The sequence below is a fragment of the Triturus cristatus genome, chromosome 12 (assembly GCF_964204655.1).
Source record: "Triturus cristatus chromosome 12, aTriCri1.1, whole genome shotgun sequence".
Lineage (NCBI taxonomy): Eukaryota > Metazoa > Chordata > Amphibia > Caudata > Salamandridae > Triturus > Triturus cristatus.
In genome coordinates, this window is record NC_140595.1 from 307,873,223 (window position 1) to 307,887,667 (window position 14,445).

The following is a 14,445-nucleotide window of genomic DNA, read 5'->3' on the forward strand; positions in this document are numbered from 1 at the left end:
CACTACAAGTGGATGACTTCTTGAAACGCCTCAAACTCCAGAATACAACCTCTGCCTCACCGTACGCCTCATCCAGACCGGCATCGTCGACCACAGAGTAATTTGTCACCTGCGGCATGCAGAGATCATTCCCAGCGATGTCTGAGTCACCGCGATGACACGACGTCGCGGGCACGCTGAACTGTACATCATCCAGAGTGGTACGTTTGTCACTGTACACCAGAGAAGTAATAAACTGGGTCTATGAGACAATTAGCACCGAGCATCCTCAGCTCTCTCAGAGGTTGTCGATACCACCACTCTTTGAGGGCGAGGAGTGAACGTGCATGACCCTAGGAGATCCCCTGCGAGGGTGCTCCCCTTTGAACTTTGCTGCAAAGTTGTGCGCAGCTTGTTTTTGAAGCACTTGAGTGTTTGGGTGGGGAGGTATTTCTGGTATGTTTGGGATGCTTCAGTGGGTGGGGGAAGGGTGTTCTTTTTTGAGTTTCTTGATATATACATGACACAGCATGACAGACAGAAATGTGGAGTGGTGTGATACAGACATTCGCTACCTGGGGATCCACATCTCCGGAGACAGGGAGGTCACGCCTCAACTATGGCACCACTCTGCACCGCATTACAGGGTGCGTCACTCGATGGATCTCCCTGACGCTTTCCCTGGCAGGGTGAACCTCCTTAATTAAAATGGTAGTGCTCCCGCAACTACTGTACCTATTACTCAACATCCCGTACCATCCTGGACGACCTTTTTTAAATTCACTGTGGTCAGAAATGATCAGGCTAGTATGGGGGGGGGGCAGGCAGCCTCGTCTGCAATGGAATATACTCACCAAGCCCTATGCACAGGGAGGATTTTACATTACAAATTTTGAGCTTTATTATACATGCGCACAGGCCCATTATGCTTATTATTGGTTCCACCCCCCAGGTACATGCCTCAGGTCGCGGTAAAGCAGTGGCTGGCAGATCCCATACCTTTAGATGGCGTGCTTTGCGCCACCACTCATCCGAGGGATAAAGCGCCCACCACGATTACATGCACGATAGATGCCTGGAATCGCATTCTGACGATTCTACAGCACCCCATGCTGTACTCACCGATGCTTGCCCTTTCATACCACCCCCACATGCAACTGCTCAAAGAGAAGGGGTTTCTTAATCTCCTCGAGCGGACCAAAATTGCAACATGGGGGGATCTTTACCACAACGGGACGTTTAGGTCATCAGATCAAATATTCCATGAGATCCAACCCTCTCCTCTGGATATATTTGTTTACACACGGCTCTGTCAAGGTGTGAGCTCTATCACCCCGGAGTTCCCTCAGGAACCCCTCATTCTCACCCCCTTACACCTGATGCTGCAGGCCACCTCCCCGGAGCACCTGGTTTCCACACTTTATCATACCCTACACACTTAGCAGGAGGAGTCTCATTGCCCCTCCTGTGCACGCTGGAACTCAGAGTTAGGTTACGAACTGACGGATGAACACTGGACATACTGTTGTCTACAAACAGAGCAAATATCTGCCAGCAGCAGACTGCGTAGAACGCATTTAAAAATGTACAATGCTTGTACTACACTCCAGTCAAAATGTATAAATATAAATTAAAAGACTCAGATCGCTGCGATAGATGCGGCACCTCAGGCGCTGACTTCCTTCATTTGGCCTGGGAATGTCCGAGGGTGAGCGATTACTGGGGACAGGTCTTTGATGCCATGGACCAGATGACACAATCTCCTTAGAGCACACTCCACTGACAGCTTTGTTAGGCTACACCAAGCTCATCCCCAAACCATACTGCCGATACCTCGGTACTGCTCTGCTGCTGGCTAAACGCCGTGTGGGTAGAGGACGAGCGCCCAAGTTTAAAGAATGGCTCAATGACTTAATATATTGTCAAGAGCAATTGACTAACTATGCAGAAACACTCCCCCGGGCATCGTGACCTAGACATTTTGGACCCTCTCCAAAATTACCTTTTAGTGCACCCACAAGATGCCCGGACCGACACTCCAGAAATAGAGGTGACATAGGGATGTTTACGTAAGAGAGTATGTGGGATGTGTGCAGGGCATGTGTCGGACTGCCTACTTCACTTCGCCTCCTTTCATGACATGCCTAGTGATATGCACTGTATAATGCACCAATATTGTGATGTTGATATCAGACACTGTCGTACTGATAGTTTCTTCAACTCATGTGGGGTCAATGCCAAGATCAATGTCAATCTGTGCTGTAAGGACTGCCTTGTTGTAATGTGCGCAGAAAGAGGACAAAGATATCGTCATGGGCTGGACTACTGCCTCCTCGTACTATGCATTGCTTTCGAGAGAAAAATACATTATCTCTATTCCTAAGTACTATGTCTGTCACTACATGCTTATGTGCTTATGCTAGTAATGTATTGTTTCACTGATTAAATCAATAAAATCAGTAAAAAAAAAAAAAAAGTATAATATGATGAGTCATTAAACATTCCCCACCCAGGATCAGGGAGTTTAGACTTGATCCCCGCTACATTCCAAGATGGCAATTTTAAGCAATCACCCTCTGTCTTCCCTAAGATTCTCATGATGGGCTAAATGGATTCTCCCTGTGGTGTCATGTGTTGCCCTATATCATTTCCAATATCAGCTCCCTTATACCTTGCAGTACAACTTGTAGCAGCAGATACGTGGAACTGGATCCCTTCAGCTACTGGAGGTTGAGATATTGAGGTTTTAATGGAGGGTTCAGGCTGCCAGTAGTGAATCAATCGATGTCTGAGGTGTTAGGGGGACTTGGACGTTTCCTAAAGTTGCATTGCCTTGTACATAAGAGCAGGTTTTGATGCCTTTTGACCGGTATGTCCAATGTAAAACAGGAGGGTTTTAATTTTAGACTTATTTGAATATCAATGTCTGGTCTGAAACGCAGTTCAAGTGAAATTAGGCCGTCTGCATCCCAAAACGTCACTCCTATGTGGTCCCACTGTTGGTTTCCAGCTGTGAACCTTTTGACGTTGGTTATATCCTTCCTTATAATGGATCGACATGCCCTTTTGTGGTGTATCCAGTGGGTCACCTTGTTTACTAACCCCTCATATGTTTCCGTGTAGGACCTCTGGATCTTGGGGACATTGACCATGTAAAGGTCAAAATGTTGACTGTTACTATTAGCGGGAATTGCCTTGTTCTTGTCACCTATGTGAGTTTTACTAGTGAACATACTATGAGATTTGGAGCTCAGATCTACCTTTACCGGTTTGTCAGGTTTTACATGCAACATATCGCTCAGGGGGGAACAATCTCGCCTAGGTATATTATCAGCAAACACGGTTTCACCTCTGCTATGGCTTTGAGAGTGAGTGGTCATGGTTTTACATTGCTGAACATGCAAATTATATGTCCCTTTGTTAGTCATATTTTGTGCAGTTCGCGTAATATCACTGCCTCCCCAGTGTTTTATTGGGCCCGGAGCCAGAGTAGGTAGTCTATCCGGTTTTTCAACTAACAGCTTTGTCATCCTTTCCATATTCTCCTTTAGGGATTTGATATCGTCCCTTAAGACATTTCGTTGATCAACCAGACCCGCAGTGATCTGGGGGTGAGTGTGTCGCCAAAGTATCCTCCCCCCTGGTTGGATGAGAGGGGTCAGTTACTGTGTTCTCCTGGTTATCCAATAAAGTGTATTTGTTTGAGCAATCCACATTAATAACAAAACGATCTTCGTTGTTGCTAGCAAGTTCTACTGGTTGCTGGATGGAATGTTGTTCACTGCATGGGCTCTGGCTGTTAGGGATTTTAGCTAAAGTGGGCCCAGGTGGAATCTCAAAGTAGGAGGTTATGCTTTTAAATCTTTTGGAGCGGTTACCCGTTGCACCTTTTTCCTTCCCCTGGCGATTTGACCCATTTGGCCTTGACTTGGGAGCTAGCAGTCCCTCAACCTCCTCTATAAGCTAGTCAATTTCAATCAAAGTGAAATTTTCTGCAGCAAGTCGTGGAATTTTTCTTGAGCTGTCTGGGCCCACACTTTTGTCAAACGCCTTTCTCTTTCCCATAATTTGTGGGATGTAATAGCCGTTTTGTTTAAAGGGGCAGGACACTACCACAGTTATTCCCAAAAGTTCCCAACAGTACGAGTAGTGCAGTACTTACGAATAGATGTTGGGCCCAAAAAACCAATGGGGGTGGCCCTGCCCTGCATCTTCCTGACGCTGACCCATGTCGGACGGGCCTGCCCTTGGCCCGGGCTTCCCCCGTGCGCATCCCGTGCTGTGGGACCCGCGATGGTAATTTATGTGCCTCCAGGCGCGGCAGAATGGCTTTGGTCCTGCGGAGGATTGTGGGCTTTGGAGTCCTTTCCCTTCTCCCCTCTGCAGCGGCAGGCACACAAAGTAGCAAAGTGCCGGTTTCAGGTGTCTATGTCTCTATAACTGGATATGTGACTAGCTGTATTGGTAAGTGAGTAGGTGCATGAGTGGTTGTATATGTGAGTTAGTGGCTCTGTTAGTGGCTGTATGGATCAGTTGATGTATTACTGGCTGTATGGATAAGTGACAAGATGTGTGTGTTTTTGTATGGATACCTTGAATGAGTTTGTTAATGATTGTGTGGCAGTGAGTGTATGATATGTTTTAGGAGGGTGTAAATGGGTGTGTCTTTGTTTCTCTGAATGATGTCATCAGTAATGTCATTTCAGATGTCATCAGTGATGTCATTTCAAATTTCATCAGTGAAGTCACTGACCATCTCATGAGTGATGTAGTATGTGAGGTCATAAGCAGCGCATTAAGGGGACGCGAGTTATAGTTAGCTGGCTCTGCGGTCGCTATTAGGAAGGGAATGCCCCTGCCTAATAGTGAGTCGAAAAACACTATTTTGCAACTCACAAAATAGTGTAAGTACATGGCCCAGAATAAAATTGCATGCGCAAACGGGTCGCAAACCCATTTGCGCATGCAATTTTACGTAGTACATCTGGCGCATATTTACCTGGGCTGACTATAACTTGCACCCCGCAATGCACTGCTTATGACCTCACATATTACATCACTCATGGCATGGTCAGTGACATCATTGATAACATCCCAAATGACATCATCAAGTGAGTGTAAGTGTTTTCTAAGAGTTTACAAGTTTTAAACATATATACTAACCTACTAAACAATTTAGATTAGAATAGTAGGTGTACTAGTAATGAGTGATAAGATTTCTAACATATGTGATTTGAGTAGCTGTGTGACTGCATTTATCAGTGTGTGAGTGGGTGTTTGAATGCCTGTATGGGTATGTGAGTTGGTGTATGAATGGGTTTCAGAGTATCTGTGTATGTGTGTGAGTGGTTGTATGAGTAGGTTTGTAAGTGGTTGTTTGTGTGTGTGGTTGTATGAGTTATTTTGCAAGTGGTTGTGGGGACGTGAGCGGTTGAATGGGTTTGTAAGTAGGTGTGTGAGTGGTGGCATGGGTGTGTGGTAGGTGTGTGAATAGCTCTATGGATGTGAGAGTGGGTGAGTGAGTTGTGGGGGTGAGTGGGAGAGTACGTGTATGGTTGTGTGAATAATTGTCCAAGTGTATGAGTGGTTGTGTGGGTGAGTGCATGCATCTGTGAGTAGTTGTATGGGTTTGTATGTGGCTGTGTGAGTGGTTTTATGGGTGTGTAATTGGGTGTTTAAGTGATTGTGTAGGTGATTAAGTTGGTATCTCAGTGCCTGTATGGATGAGTGAGTGGATAACTCAGTGTCTGTATGGGTGAGTGACTGTGTAAGTGGCTGTATGACTGGGTGTGAGTGTTTGTGTGGACATATGAGTGGGTGTATGAGAGGCTGCTGAGGGGTGTGACGATGTCATCAGTGAGATCACTGATCATGTCATGAGTGATGTAATATGTGAAAGGTTAAGCAGTGCATTGGGGGCATGAGTAATAGTTAGCTCAGGCAACTATTGCTACCGGATTTTTATAGTTTTGTACAAGTGAATTCTGAGCCTAACTATAATGTCCCTGTAGCCTTTGTTTTTACAGTAAATTTCTACGGTTGTTTTTTAATTCGTTTTCCTAACTATAACGTCCATGTAACCTTTGTTTTTTTTCAGTGAATTTCTACGTTTTATTTTAATTCGATTCCCTAATTTTAACTTTTCTGTAACCTTTGGTTTCTCCAGTGCATTTCTAAGTTGTTTTTATCGTATTTCCCAGCTTATCTTTTTCTTTAAAATTCTATTTCCTAACTATAACATCCCTGCAACATTTGTTTTTTTAGTGAATTTCTAGGGTTTTTTAGTGTGGTTATGATGTGTATATACTTATCTTTGTTTTTTTACTTTTTGGGAGTCATGGACCCGTCATGGGGGAGTTGTGACTCCATTGTGATTTTGGCAGAACTGAAACTGATATATAGGCACTTTAAAAGTTTTCTTTAAGGTAAATGGTTTACTAATAAAGTAATGAAACTACTATTATTGTATAGAAAAACATTTTAAATGTCATTTTAATAAAAAAAAAATTGAGTCGTGAAGTTGTGGCAACGTGAGCGCGACGGCATCGCAAATCCCATGTGACACAGAAAGAAATGGATTTGATGGGTTAAACACCTTTCTATCATTAATACAGGAAGGTCCGTCCACTTTTCTTTATCTTTAGGGTGCATGTGTGTTTTTTCACACCTTTGCATTCTTTCAAAGAATTGCATTTTGGGGGCTTTGGCTGATAAAGATGGCCTCTGCTGCTCCTCAGACTCCAAAGGACCATGACAACTCTTCCTAGAAAGATGAGCCTGTGAGACCAAAGAAAGCATTGTGTGTAAGTTTTTCTCCATTCCACCTGGAGAAAAAAAGGTGAATACAGGGAAAGTGATTTGCACGATCTGCAATAAGATTCTCTCTAGAGGGTCTGAAAAGAAGTACTCCTGTGGTCCCAGTAGTATGATGAAGCACCTAAGAACAATCCATTCCACACACCTTGCAAGAGCAGAGACAGAGAGAGAGACCAGCCAGCAAGCAATATTTTCTGTAGACGGTGCACAACCAGGCCCCTCATCTGCTCCTACACTTTCATCAGATCCTTTAGCCAGCATTCCAGAGTTTGCAGGTGTTGGACAGTTTTGTCTAAAGTGTAAGGCAATATTGAGTATGGGGGAGCAGTCTATCCCAACTCTAGGTGGCAGCACAAACACTCAAAATTGTTAGAAAATACAATAACTATTTTTGAGAAATTAAAAAGAATGGATCTTGTTAGGGCCACCAATTCTGGTTTAAGAAAAAATAATTATATGTTTTATGCATGTTTGTAACAGTGTTAATATATCTTGTGATGTGTGTCGGTGGGTGAGTTAGTGTATAGGTGATTGACTGGGTTTGTGAGTAATTGTATGGGTGAATAAGTTTGTGTGTGAGTGGCTGTATGTGTGAGTTGTGCATGGGTGGGTGAGTGTGTATGCAAGTAGCTGTATGGGTGAGTGAGTGGGTGTGTGGGTGCCTGTATGGGTGAGTGAGTAGATGTGTAGGTGGTTGTATGGGAGTGTGGGTGCTTCTGTGAGTGTCTATATGGGTGAGTGAATGCTTTTGTGAGTATGAGTTGGTGTGAGTGTCTGTATAGCTGTTTGACTGGATGTGAGAGTTGCTCCATGGGTGAGTGAGTGAGTGTGTATGTGAGGGGCTGTATGGGTGAGTGAGAGCATGTACTAATAGAATATGATATAGGTGAGTGGGCGTGTCAATGGCTATATGGGTGAGTGAGCAAATGTGTGAATGGTATATGGGTGAGTGGGTGGGTACATAAGTGGTGTGTAGGTGAGTGAGTGGATGTGTGAGTATCTGAGTGAGAGGCTGCATGAGTAGAGTATGAGTAGAGTATGATTGAGTGACAGGGTGTGTCAGTGGCTCTATGGGTGAGTGAGTGTATGAGTGGTGTATGGGCGAGTGAATGAGTGGTGTATGGGTGAATAAGTAGGTGCATACATGCCTCTGTATGGATGATTGAGTGGGTATATGACTGGCTGTATAAATCAATCAATCAGGTGTCTTGTAAAGCACAACTACTCACCTGTAAAAGGCTAAAGGTGCTGGGGGGCACTGATCCATTGAAGGCGCTATGGTTTAGTTGAAGACCGAGGCCTTGAGGTCCTTCCTGAATTGATGCAGTGATGGTGCTTGCCTGATGTGGAGAGTCAGGGTGCTCCACATTTTTGCTGAGAGGTAAGAGAAGGATCTACCTCTGGCCCTGGTCTTGTGGATCCATGGGACAGTGACCAGGGCCAGTTGTGTGGAGCAGAGGTCTCTTATGAGTGCATGGAATGCGAGGCAGTGGTTAAGGTACACAGGTCCCCTACAAAACCTAGGGCTTTGTAGGTGTGTGTGAGGTGCTTGAAGGTGATTCTTTTGCTGACTGGGAGCCAGTGGAGGTCTCTCAGGTGGCCAGTGATGTGGCTGTGACAAGATATGTTGAGGATGAATCTGGTGGAGGTGAAGTGATTAATTGGGTGTGTCAGTGCCTGTATGGGTAAGTGAGTCCCTGTGTATGTGCCTATATGAGTGTGTGAATGAGTGTGTGAGTGGTTGTATGGGCAAGTGAGTGCCTGTATGGGTGAATGAGTGTGTGTGTGAGTAGCTGTATGTGTGAGGGAGTGGGTGTGCCAGTGCCTGTATGGGCGAGTGAGTAAAATATGAGTGCCTAGTGGGTGTGTAGTAAATATATGGCTGAGGGAGTGAGTGTATGAGTAGTCTATGGGTGAGTCAAATAGTGAATGAGTGACTAATGGGTGATTGAGTGTATGCATGAGTGCAGGTACAGTTTATTGAGTGGGGACATGACTAGTTGTATGAGTGAGTGGTTGGGTGTGTGAGTGGCTGTATGGGTGTGTAAATGCCTTTATGGGTGGGTACGTGGGTGTGTCAGTGTCTGGATGGGTGAGTGAGTGACTGGATGTCAGAGTGGCTGAATCGGTGTGTGAGTAGGTGTTCCAGTAGCTGTATAGGTGGGTGTGTGGGTGACTGTATGGGTGAGTGAGGGGTGTCTGATTGGGTGTATAGGTGAGTGAGTGAGTGAGTGTGTGAAAGGGTGTGTAAGTGCTGTGTGAGTGGCAGTATGGGTGAGTGAGGGAGGAGAGGAGTGGTTGAATGGCTGAGGTAGTTGGTGTGTGATTACATATATGGGTGTGCGAGTGACTGTATAGGTGTATTAGTAGGTGTATGAGTGTACCATATGCATACCAGAAGAACTTGCAACACCACTGCAACCTATGTGCTGAGCTAAAATTGGGACAAGCGGGGGGTTTATAAAAAACAGCCCAGTGGAAGTGGTTTAACGCCAGAGTCAAAGGCATGGGGCTGGAGGGGACCTCTCAAGACATTTTGCGCAATTTCAGGGTATCTAACACTGACTACCATGCAATCTCCTGTGAAGGATTTTCGGGACGGCCCTATCCAAGAGACCCTGCGGGCCATCAGTATATTCCTGTGATCTGCAACATTGAAGTATATTTACCTAGTCAGTGAGATACCTTATTAATCAATTGGCCGGTGGTTTCCTGGTTATGAGTGACCCGGCCTGGAACCCCAGCCAAAACTACAGTTTAAGTGCAACAGGCCGGGGGGAGATTGATCACCGGTAACAAGGGACCACTAACAACAGGACAAGAAGGATGAACAACAGCGGTGCAAGTATGTGCCGGAGGGCTCTGGCTCACCGCAGCCAATTCATTAATAGGTCCAAGTGGGTCGTGGCTCCAAAGATGAGCATTCTGAATTATTTAGGCAGAGGGCCTAGAGCTACTATTATGTAATTGTTTGCTCCTTGAATTGTCGGTAAGGACTAGCAGTGCTGTTTTATGCACCTCCAGGCACATAGCAAGTGAGGCAGGCAAGCGGGCTGCATGGAGGAGTGTGGGGGCTGAAGTACTTGCCCCTAAGTTGTCGGGTCCCGTGCAGAGGGACTAGCGGTGCTGTTTTATGCGCCTCCGGGCGCTTAGCAAGTGAGGCAGGCAAGCGGGCTGCATGGAGGAGTCTGGGGGCTGAGGTCATTGTCACTCCTTCGAGCATCGTCAAGGCTTTGTCCACGGGGACAGTCTACCAGCCACCGCTACTCCAGCAGCAAAGGAGAAGGCCCACAGTGTATCAAAAATAACATCGGACAGAAACTGCGCCAAGACCTCCATCTGTGCCAAGATAGGAGTGGGATTCCCCTGATCCTGAAGACAGTCAAACAACTTCTCAAAATCCTTGATACGGTCCTGAGAGGCATAGGCGGAATAAGTGCTAGTCCGAATCTCAAAATGAGATGCAGTGTAGGAACGTTTCAAGGCTGTTCAACCGGATCAGAAACGGAAGCATCCTCAGAAGATAAAGAAGAAGAAGAAGCCATCGAGAACAAAATAGAATTTACTTTAGGAACCTGAGGAAACTGGACATCACACTCAGCCAAGCGATTTCTCTTGCACAGAAAGTGAGAAATCCCCTGCTTGTCGACCTCAAGCCATTCTTTAACCAGAATATCCTTGATGACATCATGCGAGGGCAAGTCATCCACAACCGAGGTACTATACTGGGAATAAACTGCAGCATCCAGTAAAGATTTAGGATCAAATTCCAGGAGCTCACGAATATGGGCCAATATGTCCAAAAAGACTTTACCCTGGATTTGTTTCCCTTTTGGGGAATTATTCAAGTCCTCATCCCCATTGGACGTGGAGGCCCTCTACACGAACATTCCCCAGACAGAGACACTTAGGGTAGTAGAAGAACTCCTCCTAAAAGAAGAATGGATATCTAACACCCCAGTGTCCTTCATTATGGAATGCGCCACCCTAGCTATGTGTGAGAACTTCTTTCAGTTTCAAGATCAATTCTTTCACCAGACCCAAGGAACTTCTATGGGGAGTACATTTGCGCCGAGCCTGGCCTGTCTTTATGTAGCGGAATTCGAACGCCTCCACATGACAGATAACAACACCTACGTCAACAACATCATCTTGTGGAAACGTTACATAGACGATATCCTTATCCTATGGAAAGGTGACAGTAATACATGCAATAATTTCTTCGCATGGGTTAACTCTTTGGATCCATATCTGAAATTCACCCGGTCCACTTCCTCCACTGAAATCCATTTTCTCGACCTCGCCATCACTCTACGGGATGGCTCTCTTTCTACTCATACATATAAAAAACCGACGGACCAAAATAGTTTACTCCTCTATGGGAGTCATCATCCAAAAGCCTTGAGGGACAACTTGCCCTCCGGGCAGTTTCTGCGCCTTCGCAGGAACTGCGAGAAGACCACTGACTATAAGAAGGAAGCAACCGCCCTAAGCAACAATCTTAGAGCACGGAACTACCCACAAACTATCATTAAAAGATCTAATAAAAGAGCACTCAACAATCGAGAGGCTCTTCTAGAACCTAAAGAAAAAAATACGGAAGAATTAATGACGTGTGTGACCACTTACACATCAGAATCAAACAAGGTGCAGAGAATTATCAGTAAAAACTGGAAGATTCTCACCACGGGAAAATTATCTTTACCTAAACCTAGGTTTGCTAACAAACGCACGCGCAACCTACGTGATATTCTGGTGCACACTCGCCCAAAGACTACCAAGATGATCACACTGGGGACCCTGTGGGATACCACACCAGTAAGAGAACACTACCCATGTGGTCAATGTGGCGTGTGTGACCTCACGAAGGCGACTAAAGAACTTACCCTAGATGCAAGCAAAGTCTGGATCCAAAAGAGCCATACGAACTTTAATTCTAGAAATTGTGTTTACCTCATTACGTGTCCATGCAACCTAAGATATATTGGGATGACTGCACGCCCTGTCAAAATGAGAATCATAGAACACCGCAGCAACATACGGTGCGGCAGATCGACTACAAAAATGAGCACACACTATCTCTCGCACCCACATGGGCCTAAGAAACTGCACTGGACAGTGGTCGAGAGTAATACCACCTGGTCCAGCCAAAATCTTTTTGAAACAGAACAAAGATGGATTTTCCGTCTGTCCACACAACAGAGGGGCCTAAACGATGGCATCCCGTGGACAGAACTAACTTAATATTAATATTGCAGAGTCTGGACCATAGACACTAATATAACTCTAGTTCTTGCTTTCATGAACCTTGCACCCTGACTCAGATCCCAGACACACACCTAGAATTACCAATCCACCTGCAGTCCCTGTGTACTGATCAACGGGTACACTAGTGACCGCCCAGCTGTTTCTATCCTCACTGATCCTGTATACATTATACTCCCCATTGAGTCCCATATATACTACACTCATCAATAGATTTTGTTACAATTATCGACAGACACTGTCTGTCCTGTACGTTTGCAATGGGTTTACTAGATTACACCCTTTTGTAGGATCCCTTATATTTAGCACCATATATAATCTGCACAGTCCTTTTTTATCTAATAAATTAATATAGATTTTGTTAGAATTATCGACAGACACAGTCTGCCCAGAGCGTTTGCAATGGGCTTACTATGTTACACCCTTTTGTAGGATCCCACATATTTAGCATCATATATAATCTGGACGCTGCTGTTTTAATCTAATAAATCACGGCACTTAATAATGATCGCCACCCAGACCCCTCGTTGAGTCCTTCGAGGAGTCAGGCAAATCCTATTGAGACAAGATGGCGCCCCCCATGTGAAATATCACGCGGCGTGCGGCGGCACTTCCTGGTTAAAAGTGCTACGGCACCGCCAATGCGTTAATATTCAGGTGAGGAGGAGACACCTTGGAACTTCGGCAAGCCCGCACCCACACTAGGGTAAGTTCTCTTCGCACCATTACAGCACCGGCTCATTACCTTCTCTCTGAGCCGTGCTGATAACCGGGATCGCATCACACTTGGTGGTATTAATGTGCATGGTGGCAGCGACCTCCCGTAACCGGGTGGATCACTCCTTACTCATACGGGACTATCTTAACAGTACTTTGATATAATACACAGCTTTTTACATGGTGCGAACACCGTATTTCTATCTGTGTGTCTAGCGTCGTCTCGTAACCGGGACCATTCACATTTTGTGAATTAGGAGCTGACCCAGCCTTGTGGGTCCCTCATTTCCCCTCTTACTTAGGGCATATTCGATGTCTGCAGTTGCACACAGTTCGGTACTTGACCCAGCGAGCTCTCCTCTATGACCGCTTGGTCACACACTAATCCCGCGCAGGTCTACACTGTTATGGATAACGGCCGCCATTTGTTACATACTTCTTTGTGTACTAACCGAGGTTGTCACCATAGCACTCATTATCAAAGCGATCCTTTAGTCGCACCTCCCCAGACTCCCATTTGACGTTTAATCATTTGGATGTATGACCCTACATGCCGCCTCGAATTTACGTGTGCGTTCACGTCGCTGTCTGGTGAATCACAACACCTAATATAACCATGACTAGCACGAATGACTGTTGATTGTGCTTACACTTGTACCTTTCCTTTAACTCCTTCTTTATTTAGTGGGCCCGTTCCAGAGGTCGGGCCGCTTTTCCTTCACCTATGAAGCCTCCTGTCCTACTCTTCTGACGTAAGACCTTATTGTGATATCCCCCCGAGTGATCATCTTTCCCCCATCGGGCAGGGGTGATACCTCTGGTCTAAGAGGACATTTTACTTTTTACTTATTCCTTCTGCGCTAGTTCATGTACGTTTTTAATTATTCTTACTAATTATCTCCTTAATTCTGTTGAGACTCTAGACTAGGGACCTAGTGTTCCAAGCTCAGGCATCATGCCCGTTTCTTAAATGTTTGGATAGATTACCTCCTCCAGCGGTTGATGGTACGTTCTTGTTTGTTCTCTCTATTTTTGTCTCCATCTATTTAGGCGGAGACTTTCTACAAGATCCTGAATTAGGGACTTGTTTACATTTGGTGTAGATCTTCTCTTTTTTTCCCCCCTACCTAGGTTAATACACATATAGATCTACCCTTGGTCCTGAAGAAGTGTCGCATAATCTTGGAGCAATGAAGACACGAAACATGTTGACCCCAGTCAACTAAAGGCTACCCAGATACCTTGAAACATTGCAGTAGCCCCACTGATTTTACCTAGTCCCAGCCCCGACATCTAAATTAAAGAATTCATAGGGCCAGTGCCTATTTTAATCACTCTTTGAATTATTACACAAATTAGGAGTCACTGACTTTTTACTCACACACATCCTTCACATACAGCGTTCTCAGATCAGAAGATCTCCGCTAAAGATGCCTCCAGGCCCGTTGGACATTGCACCGCCGGTCCGACGAGGAGCGCCCAATGATGAAGCATGACACCCTAACAGGTGTGTGAGGGCATTAAGATCTGAAATACAGATCCCCCCCCCCCCCCCCCCGAGACCAAAAAACAGCAGGCAGATAGTGATTTTTATCACCTCGGCCAAAAGAGAGGAACTGTCTCCTTCTAATCAGGCTCAATCAGCACAGCCTGAACAGCAGAATTAAT